Consider the following 22,455-nt stretch of genomic DNA (forward strand, 5'->3'; position numbering starts at 1 on the left):
GTGAGCTTTATACAAATCCCGAATTCAAGGTGTAAGTTTAACACCCAAGAACGTGATGTCCCTAGTGGTGCATCGAAAAGGTGCCATCTCTTCAACCCTTCGCCAATCGTCTTTTGATATTGTTAAATTCAGTAAGAAGGATTTGGTCAGATTAATCTTGAAACCCGCCACCTGTTCAAACATCTCCAGCTCTTTATGGATAACCGGAAGAGAGCCAATTGGGTCTGATACTGGGAGAAGCACGTCATCGGCAAATAGCGAGATTTTATGATCGTCTGTGCCAAAATGGAGTCCCTGGATCTCTTGGTTTCCTCTGATCCTATGAGCCAGGGGTTCTATGCTCAAGGCAAAAAGGAGGGGGGATAAGGGGCAGCCCTGTCTCGTACCACGTGCCAGATTAAAGGGGGAAGACGCAATTCCATTAACCAGGACCCGAGAGCTGGAAGAATGATAGTTAGCATGAATCATCCCTATAAAGGTTTTGTTGAAGCCGAAACGCTGGAGCACTCTAAATAAAAAAGTCCATTCCACGCAATCGAAGGCCTTCTCCGCGTCTAGCGAGAGAAGCGCTGTTGGGATGTTTTTCTTGTGAGCCTTTTCAATGATATGGATGATGCGTCATAAGTTATCATGGGTCTGCCGACCCTTAATAAATCCGGACTGATCCGGATCTAGAAGACCAGGAAGAACGGATTCAAGACGCGTGGCTAATATTTTAGAGTACATTTTTGCATCTAGGTTCAGGAGAGCAATCGGTAGGTAAAAAGAGCAGGCGGAGGGATCCTTGCCAAGCTTAGGAAGCACCGCCACTATCGCTTCACCCATGGAGGGAGTAACTTGTTGCGTGGATGCGATGATATTAAAGAGAATTGTTCAGAAGGGAACGAGCTCCAGAGCAAATGTACGATAGAAGTGGGCTGAGAAGCCATATGGCCCGGGAGATTTCGGAAGTTTAAGGGAGTCAATTGCCTTCTGCACTTCTTCGGCGAATATGGGTTGCGCCAACTTCGCCAAGTCTTCATTGGATCTAGCGTCTAGGTACAGAGAGTCCAAATACCAGGATGAGTCTTGCACCCCTGTAAGCTCTGACGTGTAAAGAGTCCTATAGAGTTTCTCAAAGGCCCGTGCCTTCCCTTCCTCCGACCTGTGAGAAATGCCTTCCTCATCAACGATAAGTTTGATATATTCCTTTTCCTGCTTGGCCCGTAATTGACGTGCCAATAAGGACCCCACTGTGTTCCCGCCCTCATAGCCCCTGGTTCGTAAGCGTAAGATGGTTTTCTCCGCTCTATTAGTATAAATAGCTTGTAATTTCCCCTTCAAGGCCGTGACCTTCCGCAATGCCTGAACAGATGGGTTGACCTTATGTGCCTGCTCCGCCGACGTTAAGTCTTGTTCTAATTGGAGGCATTCTTCGTGTTGTTGAGAACGTAAAGTAGTGGCCCTTTCAATGCACTTGCCCCGGACTACTGTTTTGAGGGTGTCCCAGGTGCATGTGAAGTAGCCTCAGGGTCATAAAGCTCAAGAAATGTCCTAATGTTCTTCCTAAGGTCGTCCCGGAGAAGTCTATCCCTGTATTGGAAATTGGGGAAATACCAACGTGCATGATTTGGGCGCGGGTTCGGCCAAGTAATCGTCATCTCTAGGGGAGCATGATCCGAAAGGTAAATCGGGTGAAACTGAGATTGTAGCACCGAAGGGAGCAGGGATTGGCTCATGAAGATGTGATCAATACGGGAGTAAGTTCTGTGGGAATGAGAAAAGAACGAGTAATCGCGCATTGTGGGGTTAGCATCCCTCCACACATCCACCAACCCCATTAGTTGAAGCTGAGAATGAAATGCCTTTCCAAATGCCCCTCCCGTTCTCCTCTGTGAATGTGTTGTGTCCATATTCAGATCCCAGACTAGATTGCAGTCCCCCAAGAGTAAAATGTCCCCTTGAGCAAAGTTCTCGAGAGTCATAAGGAAGGAGAGAATGAAATCCTGCTGACCCGTGTTAGGAGCCTAAAGAACTGCGAGTGTGCATGGGCGACCTCTAAGTGCCCCCGAACCATAAGGAACCTCCCGTGTTTGTCGGTTTTAAAGTCCTGGGGACCGATTCACAGAACTAACTTAAGACAAAATCCTAAACTTACTACTTTTGGTATTCACAGAAGGCATTTTTTAGTAGTAAAGTTAGGATTTTGTCTTAAGTCTGTCTTAAGTCTGTCTTAAGTCTGTCCTACGTTTGTCCTAATTCTGTCTTCAGTCTATCTTAAGTCTATCCGTTTGTCTTAAGTCTGTCTTAAATAAACCTTAAGACAAAATCCTAACTTTACTGCTACTAAATGCATTCTGTGAATACCAAAAGTAGTAGGACAGACTTAAGACAGACTTAAGACAAACTTAGGACAGACTTAAGACAGACTTGAGACAGACTTAAGACAAACTTAAGACAGACTTAAGACAGACTTAAGACAGACTTAAGACAGAATTAAGACAAAATCCTAACTTTACTACTACTAAATGCCTTCTGTGAATACCAAAAGTAGTAAGTTTAGGATTTTGTCTTAAGTTAGTTCTGTGAATCGGGCCTCCAGACTTGAAAGGGGACTCCTGAGTGGAACAGCAGCGCCACCCCATTTTGTTCCGAGGAGTGTGAAGATCTAAATATGAGGGGATAAGCCTTATTGCGTAGCCGGTGTTCCTCTGACTTTTTGAGGTGCGTCTCCTGAAGAGACGTTACTTGGACATTATGATCTAGCAGGTACTTCCAGAAGCGGTGGCCCTTGTTAGGGGAATTCAATCCCTGGGCGTTCCAAGAAATAGTTCTAACCGCCATTGTCAACGTGATAAGATTGGGCCCTCTGGGTGAAGGACTCTGCTTAAAGACCACTTTTGCTCTCCCTCTCTTTATCCCACCCTTCCCATAAACAATAGAAAAAAAGGCACCATGACATTGAACTGAAGTAAATAACCAGAACAAATACTTACAATGAGTGTATATAATCCCCCTCCTAGAGGGAAATCCCAGTAACAAAAGACACTCGAGGGACGTTACCATTGCCATTCCCCCAGCCCTTGTCATAAAAAAGCTCAAGGCATACGTTACAGAAATATTCCCAACTAAGTAACACTTAACATTAGAGTTTAGACCCTTGTAGTAGTTATACTTATTGAGAGTTGCCAGATACAACTCAAGATGTCCAAACGAATGCGAGCCTTTCGCCACCATCACCTCCCACCCGGAGCCCCCCACCACAGTGTGGATCTAACATACCCCTTGACCTCTCACCGCGGATGAAGTGTTCTTTCACGGGTCCCGTGCCTTGCGCTGAATGTAAGGCACCGTGGAGCGCCTAGGCACCCGGGACCTATTCAGGAATGAAAAATTCAAGTCCTCGGCTCCATCCATCTCTCCACATCTTCAACTGTAAGCCCCCTAGAGAGGAGGGGGGGACAGGTCCTACTCAGTTTTACAGCGGATCCGATCATAGGAGCTTTTGGATGGGAGTACCTCCATCGGGGTCAAATGAAGGAGCACCCGGGGACCCCTGTTCAATTGCCTTAAACTGGTGACTTTGTGCTTCTCTTGCCCACTCTACGCTATTGTCCACCAGCGAGCCGATCAGGTTGAACCCTCCCGTCCTGGACCGATGAGGTTGTAGGGAGCTCCAAGCCCAGCAGATCCACTGCCTCCGATAGTTCCACACAGTGGTGTTGCTTGTTGGGCCATTGGAAAGTGATCCCAAAGGGGTACGTACATCGGTATCTGATTTTCTTCTCTCGCAGATACTCAGTGACTGGGAGGAACTGCTGGCGTCACAGGAGAGTGGCTTGAGCGACATCTTGATCAAGCGTGCAAGTGGCATTTTGGAAGGTGATCGTTTCGGCAACCCTTGCTTTTTGCAGAACCATCTCTTTGATCCTAAAGGAGCTGAACTTTGCCAGGACATCCCTTGGGTGTCGATTCTCCCCCGGCAGTCGCAGTCCAACTCTGTGCACTCACTCCAACCGTACCTCAGGACCATCCTCCCCTAAAGCTGAGTAGAAGAGGCCCACCATAAATGCCTCCAGATCCAAACCTTCGCAATCCTCCGCCAGGCCTCGTATTCTTATGTTATTGCGGCGCGAGCGGTTTCCCAAATCTTTGCACTTGAGAAACGTATCTCGCAATTGGCCACGTAATTCCGCAGTTCCGTCTTCCAAGGACTTATTCTTGCAGATCACCTCCTGTTGTTTTGCCTCGAGATCGAGGGTACGCGTGCCCACCAAGTCAACATCTGCCTGCACTGCAATCAGTTTCTCTCTCACCTTAGTGCGAAAGGAGGCCTCCATATCTGCTTTAATATCCGCTCTGAGCTCCGTTTGCAGCTCCTGCTTAAACTCTCGAAGGGAAGTGATCAGGTCACCCCGGGTCAGCGCCGTGGTTGCTAATCGTGGCGTTGCCTCCTCCGCTGTTGCCCCTGCTCCGGCAGGTGCAAAATAGTTGGAGACCTTGTTGTTGGGTTCCTCTTGGGTGGCATAGATGGATCCTCCGCCCAGACAGCGCTCGGCCGCCCCTTCAGTCGCGTAGAATCAATGCTCCTCAGGTCTCCATGGGTGGGGGTCCCCTGTTTACTCCGGTGCTCCCGGGTCCCCTCTCCTCCAAGCGCTGAGTCACACCAGACCACACTAGGGACCCAGCCGGGCGCCCTATGAGGCACCGATAGTCCAGAGCCCGGACGGTGCCACCAACTGTTGGTTGGGTCACTCTCTATTGGGTCTCCCCAGTGGATCCAAATCCCACAGTAAAAGCACCTCCTGATGATTGTGTGCTGGTAGTAAATGCCTCCATGGCAGCCATGTTAGAGTCAGGCAGCAGAGAGTGTTGACTCAAGTGGACCCCGCCTTCAGCGCTGCCTCCCTCCTCAGCACACTGGATTACCTGGATACTAACGATTTGCAGGAGGGGGGAGGTGTGCAACTCCCCCAGGATCCCCAAAGTGTCAACAGGTCAGCAGGTCAGCAAACTCCTCTGCCGAAGAGGGATCCGTGGCAGATTAGGGTCTTCCAGCAACTGTTCATTAGCGGGAGTAGCAAGAGACAGGAGCAGTGCTTCACAATAGAGAGAGGAGGCCGCCAGAGTCAAGGCCCCTCTCCCTGGTGGAACGCGGTTTCTCCGCAGCGGCAGCCCGCCATTTTAATCTCTGCCGAGTCCGGGTCAAGACATTCCTGCGTACCTTCTCTGTAGGCAGCAAGAGAACAATTGCAGTAAGGAGATCTCCCCCGCAGGTAGGCATGTCGCAGTTCCCGAGATAATCCAGCAAGAAGGGGTCGTGGGGACTCAGTAACCCTCACTATGAAGTCAGCGTTATCTTCTCCCCCTCGCGGCCGCATGTCCCTCCTCTCACCGGAGCCTCACTAACTTTGTTCCGGGGTCGTCATCTTAGTGGAATGGCTCCCCGGTGTCACCGCAACCTCGGCATCATTGGGAAGTGCTCTGTGTGGTGCATATGATGCCTTATCATGCGAGTACAGCAGGGCCTCGGAAGGAGCCGATTGGATTCACGTCCGATCGGCCATGTTGGTTGGCCACGCCGCCCATGTAGGTTTTTTTTTTAACTGGTTAGTCACAAGCTCATTGCACACGTCGATGTTGTCGTGCAACATGATTGGATTGAATGTTGATTTCGCTTTAAATTGTGTCAGTCCTGCCATGTCTAAACTAGGAAAGCTTTCAATGCCTCATGACTAGTTGTTGGTTCATTCCTTTGGAGTGCATGAAATTTACGCAATTTGAGTTTCCGCGTATACGTGTAGAGATCAATGCACGTTTGTGCGTAATTAAAATCATTGGCTGGACTATAAGTTAGTCCCAATGCTAAGATAGTCAACTCCGTGTTTGTCAGATGCAATTTAGTGAGATTGATTACCGATAGAGCATCAGTAGTAATGGCTCTGAATGGCATGCTCATTTGCGATTCCATTTTTTCTGTGGTTTTCTGTTGTTTTGTTTTCCCCCGCTGTTTACATTTGCGGCTTTGTCTTCGTTCCCGGCGCTTGATGTTTGCCCTCTGTTGTGTTTTAAATTCTGCGCCCGGGGCCGTAGGGTCTGTCTTCTGTCCTGTCACAGGCAGTCCACCTCCTGCGCCAGGGAAAGTTTTGTAAACCCCAACCTGGAGCTCATTTGAACCTGCTCACTCTCAGATTCAGTGCCTGTTACCGAGCTTAAATCGATCATTGTTGTAGACGATTGGGCAGTATCACCGGTGTTCATTGCCATTGCCACTACTTGTGCTGGTTTCTTTGCATTTTTGAGGGAATCGAATTTCTTCGCGAAGGTAAAGACTTGCCCATTCTGGTAATCCAGTTCATCTCTTTGTAATTTAAAAGCTTTTCGCTTCTTAATTATATCCTCCTCTTTGTGTATATATATATATATACCATTTTATTTATATTGTTATATTGCATGAGATGACCATTTGGCTCCTTTGAGCATTTCAAGCTTTTATTCACTTTTGAAAAGACCGTCGTTCTCTCCTCATGAACGTGGTTGATCTGTAAATTGCTTCTGAGGCGTTGAGGACATATGCACTGCCCGAGTTGGTCACCCCTGAGGTGTTGAGACTACGCACACTGTTTAGATTGACTTCTATCTTCCTTCCTTCAGCGTTATCCCCTATACGGGACTCAACTAATTTCATCGACAAGTGAGGTGTCTGTCTTTTAAGGATAGTTGATAACCAACCCACATCATTTCACTTATTTTTTATTATGCTGTTTGCATTTAATTTCAAGTTATTAATGCTTAATTAATGGGGAGGTTGTGAAGGCTCTCTTACTCTAATTCATCTCATTCTAACAAGTTTATCAAAAACTCTAAATTTTTACTATGTTCGCCATGATGGAGTCTACTTCTGCCTCTTCACCGAAACCCGGCGCACCACTACAATCGCAGTCATTGGTACCTATACCAACAAATTTGATCAAGGCTAATCCTAAACGTCTCAAAAAGGTTCCTCCTTCACCTGCAAAGTCACCATCACCTGCCTCTTTGGACTTGCTCTTAGAGGAGATACGGGCCTTAAGGCCCTTTATGGAAGAGACAAATCCAAAACTTCAATTTTTGACAGGCAGATGGTCCCAACTGGATGAGAGACTTTTTGTGGTGGAACAGAGTGTTTCTTCCTACAGCGTGACTGAAACTAAAGTGTTTGCTCTCCAATCGCAGGTGTCTCTCCTACAGAAGCACGTTGAGGATCTAGAAAATAGAAATCGAAGGAACAACCTACGCATTTACGGCTTGCCAGAAAATCCAGAAGGTGCGGATCCTCTTTCCTACTTGAAATCTTTTCTACCTAAAGTGTTGGGTTTGCCTGTAGACACTGTTCTAAATATACAACATGCACATAGGTTGGGTCGTCAACATGCTGATACTTCTAATTCCAACCGTCCAAGAGGCGTCATTCTATATTTCTTAGAATATACAGACCTTCTTAAAGTTTTGTCAGCTTCTAAAAAGTCACCACACATCTCATGGTTGGGTCATGCGTTGTTTTTTTCACAAGAGTACTGCTGATCGACGTAGAGACTTTCTAAAGATGAGACCAGAGCTTCGTGATCTTTGTGCTAGATATGACCTTTTTCATCCCTGCCTTTTTAAGGTCACATATATGAACAAAACAACCACCTATGAGGATCCTGTCAAACTGAAAGGTTTTCTCAATTTCTGTAAAGCTAACAGTATGGATACGTCCATTGCTTCTACTTCTCAATGTGGTTGAATATTATAATATGGTTAATACTGTTGTTCTCTCTCTTTTTTCTATATTTTCCAGCTATTTTTTCTCTTGTTGTTCTGACTATATTATGATCCTTTTGCTAGCAATTTTATAGTTCTAACAATGTATTTTTCTCCCGTAGGTTCCCCCGTTATGTGTTCACCTTGTTGTCTCGCACCATGTAACATCCAGTCATACCTGTGCCTCCTTTCGTGAGATCCGGATGTGCCTTCCTTCCATGTGGTTTCACCCCCCCATTTTTGGATATTTGTAGGTATGTGTTTTTCTATTTATGTCTTTCTACTTCTTGTTTCTCTTGCTTCTCGTCCTTTCAGTTTCTACCCAGCCTCTACTCTTTTAGCAGCTCTTTTTTCTATCTGTTATCTTACGCCTCTTTAATTACCCTCTTTCTTTTATCCTCTTTTTCCTACTATTCTCCAGATCTACGACAGACGTCTCACCTTCTTTGTCCTCTCATTTTTCTCATTCTCTGTTACTTTACAGTTATTTATATCCTCTTTCCCATTTTCTTCTTCTTCTTCTTTTCATCTTTATCTCTCTTTTCCTTCTCCCTCTTACTCTTTTTCTAATCCTTTATTTCTGATGTTCACTTACATCAATCGATCATATGTTGTGTCTGGTTTAAGTCTAATTGTTCACTCCATATTTACTCTCTTTTTTATTGGCATAATCTCCTTTTTATGTAATATTATATATTTCCACAATTGTATATTCTTGTGGTTCACCACTTATCAAGCTTATTTTTGTACCTGGTCTAAGTTGATTTGTTCTCTTAATGATTATAATACCTTTTTGGCCTTTCTCTCTTTTCCTTTCTCTTCTCTCCATACTATGCTTTTACTTACTTGCATGATGTTGTGGTCTTCTTCATATATTTAATTTTGTATCTGGTTTATTTCATATGAGTCTTTCATTTACTTACTTATGTCATTGAATATTGTCACTTGGAATGTCCGAGGTCTGCATTTGCCGATTAAAAGGCAACGTGTTTTAATGCACCTATCTAAACTGAACACTGATATCGCAATGATCCAAGAATCCCATCTTACAGAATCTGAGTCCTTGAAATTGAAAAGAGATAGGGTTGGTGAAGTTTTCTTCTCCCGGGGTGATGGTAAACGCAATGGTGTTGTTATGTTATGTCATAAATCTCTCCATGTTAAACTTATCTCTCAAGAAAAAAATGATATCAGACGATGGTTGTTTACAGATTTACTGATTGGGAAAGTGTCTCTCTCTTTGCTTAACATTTATGCTCCCACTACGAATGAATCTCTTTTTTGGTCCTATCTTGAACAAAAGTTGCTACATTACTCTCATGAAAATCTTATTTTGGCAGGAGATTGTAATCAGATTATAGATCCCTTTATAGATCAAAACTCTGTAACCTCCTTCACTCCCTCTAAAGCTCATAAATTATTTTTACAGTCCTTTCAACACAGACACTTAACAGATACCTGGTGTTTCTGCACCCTACCCTGAGGGAGTACACCTACATTTTACCTGTCCACAAGACACAATCACATATAGATCACATTTTCACCTCCCACAACATTACGCAATCCATTTCATCTGCAGACATTGGTTCTATACTGATCTCTGATCATGCACCTGTCTCCATTTTATTAGATATCCTCCATACTTCTTCTGCTCCTAGACGTTGGCGATTTAATAATTCCTTGTTACTTGATCCTGTATTTACCTCTTTTTTTTACTTCATTTTTTGAAGAATATTTTAGTTTTAATGAGTCAGATAATCTTCCTTTTCAGACGATTTGGGATGCCTTTAAGGCAGAAACTCGTGATTTTGTTATTAATTTTGTATATAAAAAATGTCATGCAGCTCGTAACTTAGAAAGCCATTGATCTTTTTTCAATGATAAAGAAATTAGAACACTCTTACTATACTACTAGATCAGAAGATTCTTTAGCCGAACTCATCGCCAACAAACTCAAATTTAATAAAGAATCCACTGATAATGCTTCTCTGTACCTTATGAAATCTACAGCAAAGTTCTATGGTGGCCAAAATAAATCTGGTAAATTATTGGCAAATTATCTCAAAGTTAAAAAACTGAAATGTAACATTGAGTCAGTACTCGATGATCAAAACTCCCCCAAATATAAAGATTCGGAGATTCTGCAGGAATTCAACAACTTTTATGAATCTTTATACACCCCTGCTTCCTCCCCTACTGATAATTCCATCTCAGACTATCTTTCCTCCATTAAAATCTTTTGACACCACTTTGAATTTTGATTTCCTGAAATCTGATATATCTCCAAAAGAATTGCATAATGCATTATTCACGCTTAAAAAAGATAAAGCACCAAGCCCTGATGGCTTTACTGTCGAGTTTTTTCAACACTTTTCTCAATTACTTCTCCCTAAATTACATAGGCTGTTACTTTCCTTTTCATAAATAGGATCTTCCTGTGGCTCCTTCTTAGAAACCCCAATTTGCCTCATTGTCAAAGAAGATAAAGATCCCCGTTTCTGCAAACATTATAGGCCTATCTCATTAGTGAATATTGATTATTAACTTTTTTCAAAATCTCTGGCCATTCGATTAGAATCATTTCTTCCTAATCTCTTGGGTAGGGAACAATCGGGTTTTGTAAAAAGAACGTTATCTAACCGATAAGACACGTCTATTTTTTTACATCCTCTCCAAATCATCTCATATTTCTGAGCCTCTAGCAGCTATTGCTTTAGATGCAGAAAAGGCATTTGATAGAGTTTCTTGGCCTTTTATATTTTCAACTCTTAAATGGTTTGGTTTCGGACCCAAAGTTATTAACCTAATTTCTCTTTTATACTCCTCTCCTAAAGCAGCAGTTTATGCAAATGGTCTTACCTCCTCCTATTTTACCTTGGGTAGGGGTGTTCGACAGGGCTGTCCCTTATCTCCCTTTCTATTTAACTTAGCCTTAGAACCTTTTTTATCAAGGATTCACCAAAACACGGATATCTTTGGATTTGTCCATGGTGACACTCAAATTAAATTAGCTGCATATGCAGACAATATTCTCCTATTTCTCTTGCAGCCTCATTCTTCCCTTACTCATTTCCTTCAAGAAACAATGGCTTACTCTGCTGTTTCTGGCTATAAACTTAATAATGATAAATGTGAGTGTTTACCCTTAACCAAGTTCACCTTTAAAGGTGATTTTCAATCTGCTAATCTTAAATGGAACCCACATCACATCAAATACTTTGGTATATACTTTTCCACTTCAATCAAATTGTCAATCTCCATCAATCTTGAAAAGTGTTCTTTGAAAATGTCCTCTTTGATAGATAGATAGATGGCACTCATTATATCTTTCTTGGTGGGGAAGATTGGACACTATGAAAATGATGCTATCCCCAATCGTTCTCTTCACCATTTCTAATTTCCCTCTGTCCATACCTCAGAGCTTTTTCAAAGAAAATAATTCCCCACTTTCATCTTTTCTTTGGAATGAAAAGAAGGTCTGTATGTCCCTATACAAACTTATTCATCCTAAATTGGAAGGTGGAGCCAATTTCCATGACTTTCCTATTTATCACAAAGCTTTTATTTTGGGTCAATCATCCCATTGGTTGCGTGACATCTCAATCGATTCACCTTTATGGGCTGCACTTGAACACTCCTATCTCACCCCTTTTTCGTTTCAGGAATCCTATCTTTCAACACACTAATAAGCTATTAGGCCCATTTTTGCCAAGTATTCACAGTGATAAAGACTCTTTTTTACAGTCCACTATTTGGCCTAATAGACACATATTGATCAATGGTAAACCTATATATTGGAAATCTTGGAGACAAAGAGGGCTTATTTGGGTTAATCAGCTTATTCTCAACTATAAAATTCTGTCTTTTTCCCTGGCCAAAACTATTTTTGATCTTCCTCTCTCATTTAGCAATAAATATTCTTTGCTGTCCGCTGCATTAAACATTGCTATTACTCAGTTTGCTCACTCTCCTGCCTTGCCCAACTCTTCTCTTAATATTTCTCGAGAATGTCTCACTACCTGTCCTAAGGCATCCACTGTTTACACTCGTTTAAATATTTCACATCTCCCCAGGGACAAAACCCAGGTGGAACTAGATTGGAAATGTGACTTGGATATATCCTATCCCCTCCCATTATGGAATCAAATTTGGCTCAAGATATGTAAGTCCTCAAGAGCGGCTAATGCCACACAAACACTTTTCTTTATTTATAATAGATTGCTTCTCTCCCCGGCCCTCCTTCTTGAGATAAATACCGACACTACTAATACCTGCTGGTCCTGTTCCTCAATAAATGCTGACTTAAAACATATGCTTTTTACTTGTCCTTATGTACATACATTTTGGTCATGTGTTTGGAAGCAGATTAATTCCATTTTTAGATCTTCAATACCCCTCTCACATTCTAATATTTTTTGGCTCCCTTTCTGAAGATTTGTCTCACTCTCATATAAACATGCAAATTTTGGATTTACTTTTAGGCATCGTGTTTTAACAGATCACCAAACACTGGAAATCCTTATCTGATTTATCTTTCCAGACTTGGTGGTACGCGGTTTGTCACAACCACAGACTGGATACAGCTTTTGTATATCCTGTGTCTCTTGCTATAAAACGTTTACAATGATGGTCTCCAGTTACAGATTTTCTCGATTGTCATGCCACAATTTCCCATGCATGTGCCGCCTCTGCACAAGAAGTCTCAAAACCTCCTTGACATTCCACTTTCTCATATAAGTTTGTTGAATTATAGTCATTAGTAATATGTTGTTGTAATTTTGATAAGTTACTAGACCTGTCTCATAATTCTATATTGATGATGTACCCATAGCTTCTTGTATATGCTTATAATTCCTTTTCATACTGTGTATCTACTTTATGCTCTATTTTACATGCTTGTTTTTTTTTTCTTTTCTTTTTTGTTCATTAAGACGTCAATAAACTTCTCTTTTTTGATACTCAGTTACAAAGCTGCACCCGTTTCAAGTAGGCATTAAGTGGTCATTCCGGGAGGTGATGAACGAGTCCACAGATGCCGCTCTTCAGTATTAAAATGTTGTTTTTTATGCGCTTGGCCCTTCCTGAATTGTTTTACGAAGTAACATCTGCACTCACCTGGCGCTCCAGTGAGGGCAGATGCAGAATCAGCGCTGGACAAGTACACATCACTCTCTCGTGGAGTGCGGCAAGTTCCTTGCGAGAGAACGGAAGCTAGAAATGCTAGGATTTCAGAGGTCTCTGCCAGAATCCACCACATTGGGCTGGCAGGGCGCCTCTACTGCACGTCCCATACTGCGGCTCATCCCCACCCATTTCATTTCAGCTGCTAAGAAATGGAAAATCAGGCCAAAACATATGGAACAGAAGATACTATCTGAGTTAGTTGTATCCACGGCGTTGGAATTCCACTTCCGTAATGACATCACCACCCAAGGCGGTCAAATAAATATCTGGGCAGGGCAGCACCAGGTAGAAAAACAAGAAGAACAGGATATGTCTCCATCTCAGTCATCCATAGAAGGTGGGGTTAAGAGTCTCAGTTCCCAAAAATAAATATCGCACTTTCTGGCAAAATTTAACCACTAAGAGCAAAAGTCTGTACAGGCATCAGCTCGTCGTATGAATGCAAAGTATAGGCACTCACACTGGACACATAGGGGCAGATTTATGAGGGACTTGCGCCCCTTTTACGCCGCCATTGCGTCACTTTTGTGAAGCAGCGGTGGCGTAAACCCTGCGCCACTTTGCGCCTTATTTACATCGTGACGCATCTATGGAGATGCGTGACGCTGTAAAGCTCTGCGCTACATTAAACCTGCGTCAGGTTTAATGTATGCAGGGTGGGCGTTACGGCGGAAAAAGCCTCGGAAAAATGACTCAGTCAAATCTATAAGATGTGACTGAGTCACTTTTCCGACACTGATGCGTCAAAACCCTGCGCCTGCTTGAAGCAGGCGTAAGGCTTGACGCACCATGTCAGGGATGGGGCAGGTTGGAACAGTGCTGGAGTTGTGTCGCGCTTGCGACACAACTTAAGCACTGCGCCAACCTTACGCCATCGGATGCGTCACGCATCTGTTTATTCCTGCGCCATGATGCGCCGCATTGTAAATGCGGCGCATCATGGGTGGCGCAAGGGTAAACTTGCGTGACGCATCTTTCCTGGCGCATCCTTGCTGATTTGCAGGGATGCGCCAGGAAACATAAATCTGCCCCATTGGATTCTAAAAGTCATTATTAGTAAATAAAACAAAGTTCAAAATATGGGAGACGTGCGATGATTTCTAGTGTATAAGATCCACGCAGACTCAGAAAACATCGTCTTGGACTTTGCTTCCCCTTGACATACCATCCGCATACCACAATTAATAAACACATGATTGAATATGCAGTCAGAAAAAGCATTCTACATATGTGTGGGGGCGTCCAGAAGAGCATCTTGGGCAGTTCTAGTGACTGTCAATAAACACCATCACCACAAAACAATGCTTAGTTCAACACAGGCTCAAAACGTAGTATTATATCACTTCATGCAAGGAATATGAGTCGCTTTTTTCAGCTTAATGGCTCAAGGAATATATCTGCCACGGAAAACAAAAATCATAATAGACAGAGAAGTAATGATCCGAACAGGACCATTTACACTGTGTGCCGGAAGTGGACTGAATAAACTTCTACAGTCATTGTGTGGAAATTTTTCCAGGGTGAGATTTTCTTGCTGTTCCAATATATTTCAGAGCAGCACCCCAGGAGGAAACTGTATATGAATTTGGCCAATCTGGTGCAAGAGAAATGTTTAGACGAGGAGGGGGTTCACAGCATGTCAAGTGAGTTTGACATGGCAACAACTGGGTTACTGGATGAAGTGTTCCAGATGCTAATGATGCTTTCAGCCCTGAAGGAGTGTAGACACCATCAGCAGTATGACAATCAGATGCACTAAGTGAAACCCTCGAGGCAGAGGATGAGGTTCCTCTAGCAAAGGTGTCTCCAACAAGGAGCTCGGGAGCTACCAGTAGCTCTCCAACTACCTGTGAGTAGCTCTCCTGTGTCAAGCTCAGCCTACTGATATAGAAGCTTTTGCTTGGTTGAATTATTATATGCATACTAACATTTAAAAGCATGTTCTCAAGATGAAAATGCGTCTATTTTCAAAACTCATAAGCTGATGTTTGGCAAAAAATAGTTGTGCTTTCAAGCTATTATTGAGTTGGGGAAGTTTCTTATTCATATTATTACCTTAATGCCAGGGGGGATTGCAGCTATGGCTTTTATGTATTACCCATGTACAGTGACTCCAAATTCTAAAAGTTTTTTTTTACATTAGTGTGATGTGATCACTGCTGACACTTTTGGATGGGGTGGTCACTATCACATCACTAATATTAGCAGCTCGAGATGATTTCCATTGAACATAAGTAGCTCTTATTACAGAAAGGGTTGGAGACCCCTGCTCTAGCATCACCAATCAAATCCAACAGCTTTAGATCAGAGTGGAGATGGCAGCATTGAGATACACATGCCACCTAGTGCAATCTCTGAGAAACCGCTGTCAGCATCCCTGCCAACTTTAACCTGTGGTGCAGCATGCTGATCATTTGACCATGCAATGCTGGAGGCCTCGCCTCAGAGCACTCACATTTACATTACGAATGCATATGGGATGAGAGAGCAGTTGATTATGCAAAAGCAGATGATAGTGAATCTGATGAACATATTACTATAATCCTTAGTGACTGAAGACTGTGCACCATTGATTTGGTCATCACCATATCAGAGCAAGGGTGTAGCTTACTCAGTGAGATTTAGGAGGTGTAAGTCGCAAATTTCTCAAATAAAAAAATATAGTAGGACTCAGGGTGAATGGGTGAATTGACCAAAGTTTGAACGGACTATTCCCATCAGCAGGGTCGGTGCTGATTTGCATTAGGTGAGTCTCTGGGGGTGATGATGGTGACGGAATACTCTTGTGTGCCAAAGTAGAGATCTGCCCACCTGATTTTGATCTGGGCAGACCAAAAGTTTTACGCTGAATGAGCAAAATCTATTCAATTGGTGTAAAACTTCCTTCGATGGCCCTAAAAGTATGAATAGTCGAAGGTAAGCCATTTGACCATCCCCCCTATTTAGAGTGAACGGTTGAATGGCTTTTTTTTTTTACTGTCTCTCACCCCCACTCAATGCGAGAAAATTCCCTTGGAGAGGGAGTCGGTTTTTGTTGTTTTTTCCCCCCAAAACAAACTACTTCTTTGAGAGTTTGTTTTAAAAAATAAAAAAGTTCGGAAAACTTTGATGACCAGCCGTCCTGTTTGACAGAGCCATTCGTCAAACTTTTCTTTCATTGACAGGTTCCTGCTAATCTATACAGATGTCCGCTGGCCCGCCAGCCATCTCTATTTTGCATGTGGAGTAAACTCAGGGTGGCGGACATAAAGTCCTCTCTCACCCCGTTTCTGTTTTTCAGTGCTTGATTTCCAGTAGTATGCCTGAAAACCTGGGGCTGGTGCAGTTTTCCAAACCTACTACTGACAGTATTTGTGAATTTTAAAAAGTAGTGTATTTGCACCCTCTCAAGGTGTTTGTCTGTGGTTGCAGATTTGGTATTTTTTTGGGAAACCAGTCGCTATGTACATTTAAGTTCCTGATGCAATAAAGTAACAAGTTAAAATCTGTTAGTGAAAACAGGACAAAAATAAAAATCAACACAGACATAGCAGGCCCACCTTATGACCCTCAGACCCAACTACAAAGCCATTAATGCATGGCTTGGTACTTGGGTCTGTAAGAGCTATGTAAGAGCAAACATTTCACCCGCTTGTTTGGCAGCCTGTGCGGCAGACAGGGGCATATTATCAAGAAACGTCGTTAAAATTATCGCCGCTTTAGCAGCAGAAAATTGTCGCTAAAGCGGCAATAATGGGCTGGATAATATGCCCTTGAGCATTCCCATAGAAGCCCATGTCCTGGTGCCAACATGGGCTTCTATTGGTATTCTCAAGGGCATATTATCAAGCCCATTATCGCCGCTTTAGCGGTAGTTTTCTGCTGCTAAAGCGGCGGTCATTTTAACGCCGTGCTTGATAATATGCCCCACACAGTTATCTAGTGGAGCAAGAAAGTACATCACTTTTGCCATGCTGTGTAGCAGAAATATATCAGTACCCTGTGTTACACAGTAGTTTACATAACTTTATTCCTCAACAATAGAAACACCTCCAAAAAAGACTAAGAACAAAAAGTATGCCCCGATTCATGATACTGAAATTAGGATCGCACTATTCAAGCCTTCGGTTTTCTTCATCACCCTAGAGACTAAAGAGCTCAAATTAAACATTTGTCGCAATCACTAACATCTAATTAGCCATATGCATGGTAATTTCTTACAGTTTAACTGTATCTAATTAATATATCCGACTACCTAACAGTTGATTCAATTGTTATTACTCCACGTGTATAATTGTACTACATTTGTAACAGCTGTAATGTGATTTCATACAACAATGATGTAGCAGGTGCTTTGAACTTAAAATCCCGGGTACCGCTGAAAACGTGCTTATTGGATTTGGAAGAAGCAGTTCCATTAGCTTTTCACTGGTCCTATTTTGCTATATCAAAAAATAATATTCGTATTTTGTCTTTATAGAAATTATAGAAATATTTTCATCGTATCTTGAAAGCTATTACCACATTTGTGATAATTGCCTGACACCAGCACAATCTATCTAATCTGTGCGTTCCTGAATGTATACAAATAACACTGTATTTCTCATCAAGTGAGTTATTATTTCTACAGGTGGTAACACTATAACCTTAATGATCACACACAGGCTAAATCACAATATAGTTCTAAGAAATTTTCTGCTCAACTCTGATAGCTGTGGTACAATAGTAGGCAATTTCCCATAGAATATGTGTTAGATCATGGGTACTCAGCAACTTTCTCCCGGGGGCCAAATTTACAGTGTGGTTTGTGGTTGAGGGCTGCACCAGTGGGGGCGGGGTCAGTGGGGGAGGTGGCGGGGCTAGAGGAAAAAAAACTGTGACCATGAGATTGAACACAGGCCCTGCATTGGACGCCTTCGTCCATTGAGCCACCAGACCCGGCATACACACATCTCTCCCTCTCTCTCTCTCTCACTCTCTCTCTCTCTCTCTCTCTCTCTCTCTGTCTCCCTCGCGCTCTCTCTCTGTCTCTCTCTCTGTCTCCCTCCCTCTGTCTCCCTCTGTCTCCCTCTGTCTGTCTCCCTCTGTCTCCCTCTGTCTGTCTCCCTCCCTCTGTCTCCCTCTGTCTGTCGCCCTCCTCCCTCTGTCTGTCTCCCTCTGTCTGTCTCCTTCCCTCTGTCTGTCACCCTCTGTCCCCCCTCTCTGTCTCCCTCTCTCTGTCTCCCTCTCTCTGTCTCCCTCTCTCTGTCTCCCTCCCTCTGTCTCCCTCCCTCTGTCTCCCTCTTTCTCCCTCTGTCTGTCTCCCTCTTTCTCCCTCTGTCTGTCTCCCTCTGTCTCTCTCTCTGTCTCCCTCCCTCTGTCTGTCTCCCTCTGTCTGTCTCTGTCTCCCTCCCTCTGCCTCCCTCCCTCTATCTCCCTCTATCTGTCTCCCACTGTCTGTCTCCCTCCCTCTATCTCCCTCTATCTGTCTCCCTCTCCCTCCCTCTGGTTCCCCATGACTCCCTCCCTCTCTCTGTCTCCCTCTCCCTCCCTCCCTCTGTCCCTGTTTCCCTCTGTCTCCCTCTCTCTGTCTCCCTCTCTTTCCGTGACTCTCCCTCTCCCTCCCTCTGTCACCCTCTGTCTCCCTCCATCTCCCTCCCTCCCTCTCCCTCCCTCTCTTTCCCTCTCTCTCTCTCTCAACCTTTCTCCCTCCCCCTCTCCGTCTACCTCTCCATCTCTCTGTCTCTCTGCCTCTCTGTGTCTGTCTGTCTCTGTCTCTATCTGTCTGTCCCTGTCCCTGTCTCTGCCTCTATCTGTCTCTGTCTGTCCCTGTCTCTGTCTATCCCTGTCTCTGTCTGTCCCTGTCTCTGTCTCCCTCCCTCTGTCTCCCTCTCCGTCTCTCTGTGTCTGTCTCTGCCTCTATGTGTCTGCCCCTGTCTCTGCCTCTATCTGTCTCTGTCTTCCCTGTCTCTATCTGTCTCTGTCTCTATCTCTGTCTGTCTCTATCTCTATCTCTGTCTGTCTCTGCCTCTATCTGTCTCTGTCTGTCTCTGCCTCTATCTGTCTCTTCCTCTATCTGTAACTGCCTCTATCTCTGTCTCTATCTCTGTCTCTTTCCCTGTCTCTGTCACTCTCTCTGCCTCTATCCCTGTTTGTCTCTGTCTGTCTCTACCTCTATCTGTCTCTGCCTCTATCTGTATCTGCCTCTGTCAGTCTGTCCCTGTCTCTGCCTCTATCTAGCTCTGTCTGCCCCTGTCTCTATCTGTCTCTGCCTCTATCTGTCTCTGCCTCTATCTGTGTCTGTCTCTAGCTGTCAGTCTGTCCCTGTCTCTGGTTGTCTCTGTCTATCTCTCTCTCTATCTCCATCTGTCTCTGTCTGTTTCTGTCTCTATCTGTCTGTGTGCCTCGGGCAGTGCACACGTACTGTCTACACGTCCCCGTCACCAGCCCAGAGACAGCCCCCCCACTCCCCCTCTCCCTGTGTAATGTAAAAGCCAGCTCGTTTCCTCTCTTAATTTGCTGCTTCGCGGGGTTTGTGTCCCACCACTGGGCATGGGGTCACATCTGTCGCTGGCTTTAATTCTGACTCTCACCCCCGAGCTGTAGGATCAAAGCCCCCCTTTGGCGCCAGTCACCCGTCCGTGTAGGTATGCATGCATCAATTATATATAGCGCCAACCTGGCAGCGAGCATTTTTGCGCTGTCCTGCAAGAGGGGAAACCAGGCCAGAGCTCCCTGGCCTTGGCTCAACCCTCTGGCTACAGGCTGATGGGAAACATCACATCACAGGCTCTTAACGAACCCCTCACCCGGCTCCCACTCCCTGCTGCCCTCTGTCATGTCACCCGGCTCTCACCTGGCTCTCAGTCCCTGCTGCCCTCTGCCACCTCACCCGGCTCTCAGTCCCTGCTGCCCTCTGCCACCTCACCTGGCTCTCACTCCCTGATGCCCTCTGTCACCTCACCTGGCTCTCACTCCCTGCTGCCCTCTGGCACCTCACTCGGCTCTCAGTCCCTGCTGCCGTCTGTCACGTCATCCGGGTCTCACCCGGCTCTCACTCCCTCCTGCCCTCTGCCACCTCACCCGGCTCTCACTCTCTGCTGCCCTCTGTCACCTCACCCAGCTCTCACTCCCTGCTGCCCTCTGTCACCCTCTGCCATCTCACCCGGCTCTCACTCCCTGCTGCCCTCCGTCACCTCACCCGGCTCTCACTCCCTGCTGCCCTCTGCCATCTCACCCGGCTCTCACTCCCTGCTGCCCTCCGTCACCTCACCCGGCTCTCACTCCCTCCTGCCCTCTGCCACCTCACCCGGCTCTCACTCTCTGCTGCCCTCTGTCACCTCACCCAGCTCTCACTCCCTGCTGCCCTCTGTCACCCTCTGCCATCTCACCCGGCTCTCACTCCCTGCTGCCCTCCGTCACCTCACCCAGCTCTCACTCCGTGCTGCCCTCCATCCCCTCACCCGGCTCTCACACCCTGCTGTCCTCTGTCACCTCACCCCGTGTGTGTGGCAGCACGGGCTGAGACAGCTTCCCAGACACACACACAGCCTCACCCGAGTACTTCACAGGTCTTTAAAAGACCATTTACTTATTAATGAGGCATTGTTGTATTTCAACCCTTCTTAGCGCCCCTGCATCTCCACTCTGACTATCGCTGAAATCGCCCGGCCCCCATAGAGCAGAGTCTCTCAGAGTCCGCGCTGCTGCAACCGGCATTGTTTGCTGACACACTTTAAAACAAAAGAAAAACACAGGTACGATGTCTGCAAGGTCCGCGGGCCGCCAAGGAAGGCTTGCCGGGCCGCTGGAGGCCCGCGGGCCGTACTATGAGTAAATGTGTATTAGATTCAAACACTGCTAACAATTATAAAGGTACAGAAGCAATATACTAAAATTCCCTAGCCAATTTAGTAATATCCATAAAGATTTAATGAACGAAAGAGACCCAGTGGAGGTTGAGTGGGCCAAGCAGGTCTCACTTGTGAAAATCTTTATGTTAGGACGTAGGGCTTTATTTATAATTTACCCAACAGGGTACTCCATCTAAAACGTGTTGCATGTCCTGTGAGCCTTTGCTGGAAATTTTCCCTTTCTGCAGGGTGATCCCAGATGTCTGCTTTCTGTTGCCTCACCCATTTTGTGATGGCTCTATGACTCTGTGCACTTTATCCCTGATAACCAGAGGTAAAGTGCTTGTGTCCTCCCTTGTAAACATGTTAAAATTGGTAGACATCTAACTGGCACATTTAACGTACTTGTAAGACCCTGGTATATGGTAGTACATGTACCCAGGGACTGTAAATTAAATGGGCTGCAGCACTCATTGTGCCACCAACTAAAGTAGCATTATTAATATGGATCTATGCCTCCACCTGCAGCCTAGACATGTAATTTAAACTGACATTTTGACTTGGCAAAATAAACATTTTTCATTGCCTAAACCTTTGTTTTTAATACTTATAGGTCACCCCTATGGTATGCCCTAAATGTCCATTGGGCATGGTGTATATTATTTTAAAAGTGGGACATGTACATCCAATGTTTCACATTTCCTCTCAGAAAACAAAACAAAGTCATTTTCATTGTGTCAAGGCTGACTCTTCATGGTTTACTCGTTTACACTATTACATTGAAAAAATGATAAATTTAGTTTGGGAGCAGCTAGAAAATGCTTCAAAGATTCATTTACATAGTAGTTTAAAATCTAACTTAATGGTGAAGTCAGATTTTAATTTACTATTTTGAAAATTACATTTTTAGAAACTTGTAATTTTTCAGCATGAAATTAAAAAGCTTTCCTGCCATTGCTCACATCACCTGACCCCTGAAAGCTCCCCTGCGGTGATATGTGTATTTCATGCAGGCAGTGAATAAAGGGCTTGGGTGTGGGGCGGGGGACTCCTCCCTTGACAGGATGGCCTGGGGACTGTGCCCAGCCCCTTTCTGAGCTTAAAAGGATGCCTGGTATGTCACAGACAAATAAAGCTTACACCTAGGCCTGCCACTCCTTTGTCAATCTATCCAGACTGGCACCAAACCCACCGGGGGTAGAGGAACTGACCAAAACCGTTTTACGGGGTGGACAAAGGCTTGCCCTTCACCCACAGGCTGTCATTCGGCATAGAATTGAACCCCACAGATCTCTCCTCAGAGAACTCCTGAGCTTGTGGAAGATCAGATGAAAGACTGCCCTGCTGTCAGAAGAACCTAAAGGAACACAGGACCTGCTTGTCTTGAAGCCAGCACCCCAGAAGTGACATCAAGGATCAGTTTGCTGACCTCCTATTTGATTTACAGGGGCAAAACAATTTATTTTCCAGATACCCCTTTACAGCAACTGCCCAGCTGACCAGTACCACTGAGAACTGCCAAGGACCCTGCTTCTGGCCTCTGCTAGAGTGAGTCCTAACCCCCAAGTGGTGCCCTCAGATCCTGGAGCTTTGGTTGTTGTTGGAGGGTACTCCTCCTTTCCCCATACCACAAGAAGAAGGACTTACACCCATTGATCCAATATCAAATGGATCAGTGGGTGTAAGGAATGTTATC

This window comes from Triturus cristatus, chromosome 8 (assembly GCF_964204655.1).
Source record: "Triturus cristatus chromosome 8, aTriCri1.1, whole genome shotgun sequence".
In the NCBI taxonomy this organism is placed as follows: Eukaryota; Metazoa; Chordata; class Amphibia; order Caudata; family Salamandridae; genus Triturus; species Triturus cristatus.